Raw genomic sequence first — 10,287 nt, forward strand, 5'->3', positions numbered from 1 at the left:
AATCATCTTCGAAAAATTACCGATCGCCACAGTCATCTTCATAATTATCAAAAATATAACCTGCTGCAGCACTAGTACTAGGATGCCATCTAAATCTACTCTACTTGAGCTACTCATTCTTTCAGTTTCAACCTCTAGAGCACATTCATTTAACCTGCGGAATTTTGCCACCGTAGCTTCAAATTCCGGTTTTTCTCTGCTCAAGAGATGGGAAAATGTTTTCTTATTCATATTTATAGTTATATATTTTTATTAAAATTAGGTATACAGATATAAATGTATATGTATGTATATCAATTATATAAATAGGCAATCATGTTTCCTTTACACCCCTTTTACGGCTAAACTGTACTTCTAAGGTATAAACAATTATATATCATTAGAAAGGTATTTTGATGCTGATGTGCAGGCAATTTTTAAAATTTCAAATTAGTTTAAAATAGAGCGAAAAAATCAATTCAAAAGTCACACCAATACCAATGCCATACATGTATATGGTTGCAGGCGGAAATGCCTCCTAAATGTATGCTTTAATATTGATAGTGAATTAAAGAAACGTGCTAAGCAGCAGTTTAGGAATAAGATGTATGTATGTATGTACATGAATAGATTAGCCTCAAACAAGGATGAGAATAAACATAAACATTAAAAGCGATAGAGACAAAGATAGAGAGGAAGAAAGTGATAGGGATAAAAAGGAAATACAACTGAAGAATGTGCGATGTTATATTGTGATGTGTTATGCTACATATGTTATGTTATTGAATCTAATGCTATTTTATGTTATGTTATGCTAAGTACTAAGCTAAACTCCCCTCCACTTAACCCATTCCAACAAATTTTATTTCAGCTCAACTCAACTCACATAAACTATCCTAAATTTTAGCGGTTGAATTTCAACCGCTGGGCGAACACTAGTACATATAAACATACCATTAGATATGATAGATATTGTATGTACTTATATATTTAAATCTATTTATAGTTTTGACTTGTCTTTCAAAACAATAGCGGCCCCAGAATCCAAGTTGGGAACTGAAATAAAAAAAATATGAAAACACAATCTACACAACTTTTCTCACGCAAGTTGAATTCATTAGGGATTTGGATGGATGAAATCAATCGAATATAGAAGAATGAGGAATTAGAAAAAGTTGGAAAGGAAATAAAAACCATGCGTGAAAAGATGAAATTATAACATTAATTAAAAAACAGTTAGTAATGTGTTTACAAAATATTAAATAAATAAAGTAAAGATAAAAAAATGAAAGTCTTGATGACTCATAATGGGCCCAAAATCATTTATAGGTAAAATGTGGCATGCAGGATTTATTTTTCTGCAATAAATCTTTGTTTCTTCTCCTTTCTCGACGTGCAAGACGTGTTTTTATTTAATTTAATTTATAAACAATTAAATTATGAATTAATTGGAAAATTACTTTGCAAACAGGTGGAAACCCCCTTGAAAAATGTAGAGAATATTCAAAAATTTGGTCTGAGTTTTAGGCGATCAGTGTGCGGAATTTCATCAAGTCCGTACGACCGTTTCTGATTGAAGAGGTCTCGCAAGGTATCGACTGTTACTTAATAAATTTGAAATCACCCTGTAGCGCTAAAAGAAAATTCAGCAAATAAAAATTTAAATCAATTTTGGGTTCGTTATAATTTCTTTTAAATAAATTAGCCTTTTTTCAAAAAATTTTACACTTTTATGCGATGCCTTATGTACGTTTAACATACATGTACATAATTTCACGAAGTTGTTAGCCAAGGCTTAATTTTGAGAAATTATTTAAAAATTATTGATGTTAATGCTTATTAGGAGAAAGGTAATTTAATTGCCTTTCTGTTCGTTATAATTTCTCTTAAATAAATTAGTCTTTTTTCAAAAAATTTTACACTTTTGTGCGATGTTTTATGTACGTTTAACATACATGTACATAATTTCACGAAGTTGTTAGCCAAGGCTTAATTTTGAGAATTTATTTAAAAATTATTGATGTTAGTGCTTATTGAGAGAAAGGTAACTTAATTGCCTTTCTGTTCGTTATAATTTCTTTTAAATAAATAAGCCTTTTTTCAAAAAATGTTACACTTTTGTGCGATGCCTTATGGCGCATTTACATGGTATGAAACCATATGAACTGTTGATACGCTAAAATAGAGGGACTACATGTTCTAATGAGGAATTCAATGATATCGAGTGGGATGCATATAATAAATTTTTTCATATGAAAAGTTATGGGGAGATACTGTAAACATACTGTTGTGATACTGTTAAGCATATGAAATTATAGCAAGTTGGATTTTCATATAAAAAGATTAACAGATGCAGAGATACCAAGGAGGTTTTTTCCCATTTTGATGCCTTTTTAACCTTTAAGTATGGACACTTTTTTTTTGTAGCACTAGCCTGGACATGGGGTCTCACAGACTCCTAGATCTGAGGAAATGAATTGACAGCAATTCCTATTAAAATTGATAAACAAAGAATACAAGGGTAATAAATGGGTCCTAAATAAAACGATTTAGTGTTGAAGTAATTCATTTTTATTATAAAAATCCAACAAATATTATCAAAATTAACATACATAGCTTTTTCAGTCTTTTTCGATATGAGATCACCAATATAATTTTTTTTTATACTTCGCAAAGTAAAATTAACAAAAATCCACTTTTCTCTGAAAGTCTAATAATAATGAAATACAAATATAATAAAAAGAACTTTATAAACCAAAAGAAAAAAAAACTTGCAACTGGTCAATATGACCAAAATTATTGGCATTCCGTACAGAGCGGCTTCGAACATTGCAGACATATTAGCTTATTGCATGCTACACATGCATCTGCGGTCTTCCTGTGCAATCATGGTGGACACAGATGGCATGCTCTTCTCTTATTCTGTCCATCTTCTTCAGGTTGAACAATCTCTGCCGGCTTATCATCACCCAAAACACGCTCTATTGTTAACTTCAGTTCTCTTGGCAACGGTTTTGTTAACATGTTGGAATGAGACACATCTTTTCTTCTGTTGTCTATCCAGTACCGTCAGATCCTTTCCCGGCATATATGTAGCCATTGTGCAAGTAAAAAGTCTTAGCGTCACATAAGGCTCGAATGATCAATCCATATNGACATTATACCACTTTAAAATTTGTTGCCGCATTTCTTCATCGAACAGCTTATTCCACACACTGTAAGGGTCATTACTATCCTCGACAATCGCTCTTACAGAAGATGAACACGACACTATGTTGTGTTGGGGTGTTCGCACCCGACTGGACGGTGGCTTTTTAGCCCACTTGTATCGGTTTTTACCGTAATAATAATTTGTTGCCGTTAGCTCCAAAAGTGGCACATTATCAGAACTGCTGCTCGAGCTTTCATGCTCAATCACTTCGTCCCTTATCTCATACGCGTCGCTCTCTTCATCGCTCTCATGGCACCGATTCAACTCACCTTCCTCTACATGTAGCATGTCTTCTTCCTCATCGCTTGATAAATCCGATTCCAATAACATTTGGTTTACGGTTTCCTCGAAAAGTGGATCGCCTACTCGCAATGTTTTTCTTGGCGGTGGATCATTCTTTTTCTTCGACATTGTTTTTACGCCAGATGAACTTGGTACACTGTCTTCTTCCATTATAAATGAAATAATCTAAAACAAATTTAAATTCTATGTAAATGTTACTCGTATGACAAACGTGGGCATGGGGTCTCATAGACTCCGTCAGAACTTTGAATAGATAAAACTTACCTAATATACACCGAACGACGAAACTTCCTTCAGCGACGGTCGTTTGACAACTAAATTTGAAGCTAGCAAGATGCTCGGCAGCGTGCTGGGAGCGAATAGCGCAATTCTCAGAAATTTAAAAGCACGAAACGTCTGTGAGACCCCTTGTCCACAGTTAAAGGTTAATATAAAATGCCACCGAAAAGTAGGAAAGCGGTAACTCCGCCATTCACATACATGTCAAAAGTATGAATTTTAAAAATTAAAAACTATAAAAAAAAGCAAATTCAAAACAAAGAAATTAACTGTACAAGAACTTTTTAAATAGAAGCAACTCACGTATAGTGGACAATAAAAATACAAGGCACTATGATAACAAACTTAAAACAAGACATTACAGAACATTTTAATGAGCTTTTTTATCACATCTAAGTAAAAATAAGCCTATATTTTCCAAGCTGGCAAAGAAATGGAAATGTGTATTTTTTGTTGTTTACACAAAAACTTGCCAAATATACATATAAGCCAAAATTATAGAAGGCATGTATACTTCTCCCTTTCATTTTTTCATACAGTTTAGGCTTCTTTCTGGCTTTTACAAAATGCAGGGATACCGCACTTATTTCGGTACAATATGATCATAATATATTTTCAATTCGAAATCAAAGAAAAACATCCCACGAAAATGTATGCGATTTTAGAGCAATTAGTGTTTATTTGAAAACTGCAAATAATGGGGTGTCATATCTTAAAAGGTCAGAGAGTTAACGAATTAACTTTTCCTTTTGTTTAGCGTTGTAACTGCTTAATTTATATCTTTTAATTTATACATGTAAACTCTTTTCAATACCAGCAATATATGTAAAGTAGTGGCGGCTGCTGTGGAGCTATACGCAGCGCCTGAGTTCAAGCCAGTGTTGGCAAAATGTTAATCTGATTATTGATTAAAAATTGACGATTAAAATGTTAATCGTGATTGACGATTAAAATTAATTAATCGTAATCAACTGAGCGATTAATCCAGTTAAAAAGAAAATCTGATTATGTTGTCTAGTTTGTTCGAATTCGAGACCAAACACTAGTTACAGTAATTATTTCGTGTTTTATGCTTATAAAAAGCACATAATATAAAAAAAGTTATAATTATGAATATCTTTTGCTGCATTGTCATAATATCGAGCCAAATTGACTATTGATATACTGGAATATAGCAGTTAAATTACGATTTCGCTTATATTATCGATATTTATGTGTTTTAATCTATTTAAAAAATCATTAAGTCTTATAGGAAATTGCTTTATTTTACGGCCTTTACTTTTTTATAACTTACAATATATGTCCAAGCTGTGTATAGCTGACGATACAAACATATATTCAGGCTTATAAGCCTGTAATTAAACATTTTTCTACATTTAATTTGAAATAGTATGCACAAACGGATTAAAAGTAGTAAATAATTAGTACCTTTTCTACTACTTTATGCATGACCGGAATAGACCTTCCGAAAAAGTGAGGTTAAGTTACTGTCAACACCTTGTTATTATTACACCATGGGATCTTACCATATACCTTCCAAGTTAAATGGGACGGGAGAGTAAATATTATTCGTGCAATCACATTATTTCGGCAACACATTATTTCACAACTTACAATGTAAGACGCCATCGGAGGTATTCATTTTGTGCTTTACTAATAGATGACATTGGTCATATTAAAAATTTCGATACTAAAATCTGAAAGAAAACATGCATTACCTCATAAGGTGCCTACCCATTTTCCCAGTGGGTATGTGCATAGAAAACATATTTTGGATATCCATACAAAAAATTTGTCATTTATTTCAATTCAATTTATTTTCACTTTATTTGAATATTGTAATTTCGACACAATATAACAGAACAGGTATTCACTCAAATTCAACCAATTTCAAGCCAAAATCATTCATTCGTTTTGTATATGAATAATTCATAAGCCGTTTTGAATCAATTCAGGCAGCCCTCTAATACATACATGAATACAAACCCTGCAGGGAAACCGCGGACTAGTGAATCAAATTCCTACTTCCGATAGTAACTAGATCCCCACCAGTCCAACATCAGCGAAATGTGGTACTTTTAAAAAACTATTTTATTTCACTTTTTTCATTGGAAATCTATATCTAAGGTGACGAATTTAGAACTGGTTTGGAACTATAAAACAAAGGGATGCAGAACGAACTAGATCTTATTCATTGGTAATACAAAGCAAAAATTTGTGTTAACATTTTAACTTCTTGGGGCCTTCTGGAATTTAACCAATAACAGCAGGCACCTCTGCAACCTCAGCTATAGCCAAAGGTATGTAAACGTACATTTCTTACGATTATTCAAACAAATTTAACTTCAAATTGAAAATAGTTTAATATCGCGCACACGAAAGAACCGAAAAGATGGAAAAATCAAGATACCTTTTTATTTCGTCTGCCGATTTTAGAACTGGTTTGGAACTATAGAATTTAGAATAAGTTCGGAACTATCGAAAAGGGATACAGCGGGGGGCAATTGATACTTCCTAGGACATCGCCATGTTAAATTTGCCAGTTGTTTGCATGCAAAAGAGATTTATCGCGAACCAGTACTAAGTAAGTTCCTATTTAAAATACTTTAAAAATATTTGAAGTTTACTATCGAATAAGGTTTTTTGTTAAAAAATAAGTAGTTTATATTTAGCTAGCATCTATTATAGTACGAAAAATTGTAGTTGAGAAGGTAAGTTTATGAAAAGGCATTGATGAGTGGCAACACTGTAGTAAGGAACACTGAGGGCTCCAATCGACAAAATTCTGAGTATACAGACAGCGTTTAAGTATAACTTCTGCGTTCTTGACTAATTTTCCTTTTACGCCCAAGTAGAAGCTAGGTGCCATTTTGATCCCATATACCTCGACTGAATATGTTAGAACCACCGGCGTGGTTGATGAAGTTGAGTATGTTGTGGAGACTTATAAATATCACATATATCTCGCAATGATGGGAACTCATATGCTCCTAGCATAGTATTTCTGCTCTTCATTAGAGCTGGACGGCGGCTGTGGTGTAATCAGTGCGCTCTTCCACTCCGCAGCGTCTGGGTTCAAGCCCTGGTCAAAGAAACATCACAAAATATATTTTGAAAAAAGGTTTTTTCTTAACAGCCGTCGTCCCTCGGCAGGCAATGGCAAACCTCCCGAGTGTATTTCTGCCATGAAAAACAGCTTCTCATAAAAATACAATCGCCGTTCGGAGTCGGCGTAAAACTGTAGGTCCCTCCACTTTGTGTGAAAACATCAAGGCACACGCCATAAATCGGAGGAGAAGCTCGGCCAAACACTAACATATGTGTAAGCGAAATCTATTATTATTATTAGAGCTGGACATTTGCAAAGTAGGTGTTCTAGTGTTTCCTGCTCGTTCTCATCTCTGCATCTTCTACAGAAGTCGTTAGAGGCGATTCCCAGCCTTCTCGCCTGGGTACGAACCGGCCAATGCCAAGTCAGAGTCGCAACAAGCCTAGCAACGTCAGATCTGGGTTTACTAGGTAAGTTGGGTAGAACACACAGGGTTATGCACAGGACACGAATTTCGATACGATACGATACCATATCGATACTTTTGGCATTCGATACCGATATTTTCTACTCGATAGTTTTAAAACGATATTTTTTGGAATCAAGTACCAGAACCCTAGTATCGTATCGAATGTAATAAACTCACTGTTCAATATTATTGCATAGTCTTTTACTTTTCTACTAACTTTTTGCAGCCCTGTAATGTTGTACTGAACATTGAATTGTTTTACCTTTTGCAACCCGGTAATGACAACTGAGAATTGTATTTTTTGTAAAAAACTCGATTGAATTCGGAATTATTAAAGAAAAGACACGCGGTTTTTTCACTTAACCTTAATTTTATAACAAGGTTCGTATTACTATTAATGTCTTCGCAACACTCACTTTACAAGGATAATGTTTNTTTCTACTACCATTTTCGCAACAAGGGATTGCATTCTTACCCTTTCTCTGTCCTTCGTAAATGCAACCTTTTCTAAGGGAGTGTCAAACAGCAACTGTCAATAATTATCTAACCTTGTATTATTGAATCATGTACGAAACCTATATTCATATACATTTTTTGGATTTTGGTATCGATATTTGAAATATCGAGTCTTTTTATTCCGATATTAATGGGTACCCGATATTTTTAAAGCGATACTTTAAATGAGTACCATATCGATACTTTCTGTTCGATATCGTGTCCCTATATACGGCAGCCTACCGCAGTGTGCCACCTTTGATCCGATTTTCGGAGGTTGTGGAGAAAGATGTCTCTATATAAATCTGTTTGACTACTTACTGTATTTAACAGCATCCTAAACTCCTTGATTATTTTCGACCTTGTTGTAAAATACGCCAAGCCCTTAGTGGCCGCCTGGCTTTCTGAGAACATGGCTACGCGCTCGCCGTGACGTGAACCACTACTTTGTAAGAGACGCCAGCCTTCGGCTATAGCGAATACTTCTGCCTGGGAAACAATCGAAAAATCGGGCAGATGGATAGATCTTCTTACTCTCAGGGACTCGGAGTAAATACCTGCTCCAACTCCGCGTTCCATTTTGGAGCCATCGGTGTACATATGATGTATCCAGGTAGAGATATCAAGTTCCCCGTCCCAGTCGGCTATCGACATAAAAATGACCCCCAAAGGCCTGTGAAACTCTACCTCAGGTCGAATGTCAGCCTCAACTTAGGTGGCAATCGAGAAATGATACTGCTATACCCGTTCGTTCGTTCTTTCCATGTACCCAGTTCTCTGAGTCTTATAGCCGATAGTGATGTGGTGTGCCTTTTGTGAAGGTCTATAGGAAATAGGTTTGTAATAACATTGAGGGCATCAGTAGGGCCTTGCCCCTGTAGTCCCGATGCATGCAGCTCTCTGTACTCTGCCTAGTTTTACTTGATTATACTAGTTTTTTAAAGATGTCCACCATACAGAGAACCGTAGCATAAGATCGGACGAACAACCGCTGTGTACATCCAGAGTAAAACTTTTGGATTGAGACCCCATGTCTTCCCAAAAAGGCACTTCCACTAGTAGTAGGCAATGCTCGCTTTCTTTGCTCTCTCTTCAATATTTATTTTCCAACTTAGCTTAGGATCCAGTATGATACCCAGATACTTAGCTTGCTTAGAAAATCGTAGGCTTTGTCCATTTAGCTTTGGCAATTCAAAGATTGGAACCTCATTCCTGGCCGTAAAGAGCATTAATTCTGTTTTCTCTGGGTTCACTCTAAGGCCACATTGCTCGGCCCATCGGCTTAACTTTGCTAAAGTTCCATCCATGATATTACTAACCACAGATGGGAATAACCCGGTTATTAAAATCACTACATCGTCAGCGTAGACCACTACTTTTACTCCCCCCTACTTGAGCTTGAGTAGTACTGAGTTGATGGTGCTAAGTCATAAAATAGGAGAGATCACTCCCCCTTGAGGAGTGCCACTACTAAAGTTTCTTATTAATGTGTAGCTTCCAAGTCAGCTGAAATTGTTCTGCTGCGAAGCACCGCCATTAGCCACGCGCTTATTGACTCCTCCACGCCGAGCTCGTCTAGGATTTTTGGATAGCTTCTACCCGAATATTGTTAAGGGCTGCTTCTATGTCAAGGAAGGCTGCCGGGGTATATTGCTTAAATTCGGGTGACCTCTCGACGACCTTATGAAGCCCTACCTCAGTGGATATCGTCTACGGTTGCCAGACGTACTGATTTTATCAGTACAGTACTGATTTTATTCATTTCTTCAATCAGTACGCTAATGTCCTGATTTTTCAAAATTTGTACTGATTTGTACTGAATTTTCAATTCAAACAAAATACTTTAGGATTTTCTTAAGGTTTTTACATTACGTTGGAACTTACTTAAACTATATTGTAAAAAATAAGAAGAAAATAATTTAATTATAGTTGACATGTTTCAGATAATGTTTGATATGCCCAAGAAATTAATTCAACAAAAAGAACAATCTTTTACGGGCATATCGCCGGGTCGTTACGTACCAGTTGCGATAATGTGATGGAGCTTAAATTATTCAAAAAGAAGGCTTACGTTTTTTTTTGTCGTGTGTTGTTAGATATCTCGAAAATAACTTTCAGTTTAATAACAAGGAATTTGCCTATAACTTACAATTCTTTTTTCACAATTTACTGACATTGTAAAAGAATTTTGCATACGAGACATAAAGTTAGATACTCTTTTCAGCGAATTCTTAGTCTTTCAAAGCTTTTGCGTAGTTGCAAAAGTTAATTTAAGCCATGAGGAAATATAGATGAAGTCCTTAAATAGTGGTACTTTTCCACAGTTTGAAAAAATATGTAATTTAGTTTTTTTTCAATACCTCACTCAAACGAAGCAACTGAGAGGATCTTAAGTATATAGTTATTTCCTGACGCAAAGAGAGAAATCGGCTTCTAATTAAAATTGTTTAAAGTGAGCTTCAAATTAAAATTAATTTTAAAATAAAATGTACAGAATTCTTT

This window comes from Rhagoletis zephyria, unplaced genomic scaffold, assembly GCF_001687245.7.
Source record: "Rhagoletis zephyria isolate East Lansing unplaced genomic scaffold, Rhagoletis_zephyria_1.1 Rzeph_scaffold_01074, whole genome shotgun sequence".
In the NCBI taxonomy this organism is placed as follows: domain Eukaryota; kingdom Metazoa; phylum Arthropoda; class Insecta; order Diptera; family Tephritidae; genus Rhagoletis; species Rhagoletis zephyria.